Genomic DNA, 3,028 nt, shown 5'->3' with positions numbered 1-3,028 from the left:
ATGGGGCCCAGCAATCTGTGCCTTAACAAATAATGCAGATGAATGTGATATAAGCTAAAGTTTGAGAATCACAGCACTAGGCTTTTATTTCTTTAAGTTTAATGGAGAGAGCTTTTCATTGTAGTTGTAAGTACCCTAACAGCACCTGGAATGGAGCTATTGAAAATTACTTAGCTCCAGGTACTATTAGTATGCCTTCAGTTTTTAATGAGTTTTTCAGAGGACTAATTTAGGTTTAAAAAACCTCCTGGTTTTTTAAATTAAATCTTGGTAAAATCTTAAGAAAGAAATCAATAGTTAATTATAGTCTGTATGATTCTGTGGATTGTGCTCACTGTCCAACCACTTTATGCTACTTAAAGTACCTAAGTGGTCAATCATAAAGTACCTTCTAAAGAAGATAGATTCGGTTAATTGCTGGGCTTTTAATTTTGTGATTGAGCATATAAATTGGGACAATACTACTGTGGCCTTCCTTTTTGACCCTCCTCCTGACTGACATTCAACCTTTATCTTAAATATATGTTGAAGACATATTTAATGAAAATGTATTCCAAGGGATGCCAAATAATTAGCTTGCCCAGGGCTACTGCAAGTCTAGGTCAGGCCAGAGCAAATGGACAGTTTTATTTCACAGTTTGTTGAGAGATAGACAGGTGATATGTTCTTGGTCTGCCTCTGGGACACCCCACCTCAAGGGAAAGTCAAGCTGCTGACCTCACTGGGAGTCAACACAGCATCTTTGAGGTTGAATCTAACCTAGAGGTAATATTCATGCCCTAAATTTGTTTGTGAGGTGGTCGGTTAGCATTTGGAGGAAGTTTTCATATGGATATCTTGTTATCTACGGTCATTAGGTAACCAGGTCAACCCATACTGTACCTATAGAATAGCATTAATAGTGCTGCTTTTAACTAGGCATAATCACTATTTATAAAGGACAAAGAGGAATGCATTTGTATGCCAAGAATACACACCTCTCCCTTAATGGTAGTGTCTCTAAAAGCAACATGTTACTCAGCATTGGGCTGGGGTAAGGGTGGAGAAAGAGAAGGGGAGATTCATTCCTTCAATAAGGGTATAGTGTTTTTTTAAACGTCTACATATCTATAGCGGAAGAAAATAGTTGATATCAAATATAAGGAGGCTTCTCTTGGTGTTCTGCACTAGAGACTAAAGGCATTTTGATGGGCGGGCAGAAGTGGAGGGATAGATTGGATTCCAGGTCATTTTAAAGCCAAGAAGTAGGGGTGGGACTGGCTGTTTGGCAGCATTCGAATATGGTCCTAGAGTAAATTCCCAAGTAGAGACATTGACATTTTCTTTCGATAAAGAACAAGGATGTGATTGGAAAACCTTTTGTGTGTGTGGCCAAAATATTGAAACTAATATTCTAATGTAAATTCAGTAAGCATGCCTGGAGTTTGTTTTAGAATGAAACCACTATAAAAATGGTCCTGATGGTCTATGGCCATGCTACCCTGAACAAGCCCGATCCCATCCAATCTTCGGAAGCTAAGCAGGGTCGGGCCTGGTTAGTACTTGGATGGGAGACCACCTAGAAAGACCAGGTGCTGTAGGCCTAAAAAAAATGGGGAGAGGGGAATCATAAGCTGACAAGTTCCTTGCAATCTGTGAGGTCAACGAAGGGTTGCCTTGTCTAAAAAAAAATGGTCCTGATGACATTTTGCCATGAGTAGTGGCGAGTCCATAGGTCCAAGGTTATCCTTGGTATTTGCCCAAGGTTAGATCACGTTGGGGAAAACAAGGGCAGGGGTTGGTTGGTTGTCCGAAAGCCAAGAAATACCTATGACACAGGTGGAAGTCATCAAGGTAGAAGGCACCTCAACTGATTTTCAGTTTAGGGAACTGGCTATTTTGGGAACAGATGTCAAAGATAATACGAAAAGATGAGAATGATTAGTTTTTAGGGTTCAAATGGTTAACCTATTGCCCTTTATACATACATAGTTTCTTATGAACTCTCAAAATGGTACAAATAGAGAAAACTGGAAGTAAAGAGAGGTTAAGTAACTTACCTAATGTCACGAAGTGGTAAGCTGGAGTTTGAACCCAGGCACTCTGATTCCAGGTGCTTTACTCTTTCTTTTTTAAATTAATTTAAAATTTTTTCAATTACAGTTGACATACAATATTATATTAGTTTCAGGTGTACAAAATAGTGATTAGACATTTATATAACTTACAAAGTGATCACCCCAGTAAATCCCGTCTGACACCATACATAGTTATTACAGTATTATTGATTATTGATTATTGATTATATTCCCTATGCTGTACTTCACATCCCTGTGACTGTTTTTATAACTTACAATTTGTACCTCTTAATCCCTTTCCCATTTCACCTATCCCCCAACCCCTTTCCATCTGGTTACCATCAAAATGCACTCTGTATTTATGAATTTCTGTTTTGTTAGTTCATTTTTTAAAGATTCCACACATAAGTGAAATCATATGGTATTTGCCTTTGATTTATTTCACTTAGCTTAATGCCCTCTAGGTCCATCCACATTGCTGCAAAAGGCAAGATTTCATTCTTTTTTATGTTTGAGTAATAGTCCATTATATAGATGTGCCACGACTTCTTTATCCATTTGTCTATTGATAGACACTTACAAAACCTCTATTCTTAATCAGCTAAATGTCCATAAACTCAATTGCCTGTTAGTCAGTCTCTGGATGTATGTACAAAAGGACATACCAGCCTTTTGCTGTCTAACCTATCAAAGTTGGAGGAGCCTCTATTTTCTAAACTTCGCACTTAACTTCAGTAATTCTGCAATTTCAGATATGCATTCAGTGAGATTGAGGGGCTTTTGTTTTAATTTGGAAGTATTCCATTGGACTATTTCTCTTTCCACTAGTCTCCACTCGCTTTCCCCACCTCACTATCCCTTTGTCATTTAAGGAGGATATTACAGTGGCTAAAAGATTTTAATTCCCAGATCTACTATATATTTGTACATGACCTTAAAGCAGAGAAATTCTCAGGTGATTCTGGTATCTA

General features: G+C 37.9%; 1 pseudogene; it reads left to right on the top strand.

The window, feature by feature from the left end:
* Window positions 1–1,463: 1,463 nt before the first annotated feature.
* LOC111744343 lies at window positions 1,464–1,583 on the top strand (annotated as a pseudogene).
* Window positions 1,584–3,028: the final 1,445 nt, after the last annotated feature.

Source organism: Pteropus vampyrus, unplaced genomic scaffold (genome assembly GCF_000151845.1).
Source record: "Pteropus vampyrus isolate Shadow unplaced genomic scaffold, Pvam_2.0 Scaffold133, whole genome shotgun sequence".
NCBI lineage: Eukaryota > Metazoa > Chordata > Mammalia > Chiroptera > Pteropodidae > Pteropus > Pteropus vampyrus.
This window is presented reverse-complemented; position numbering and strand designations above follow the sequence as displayed.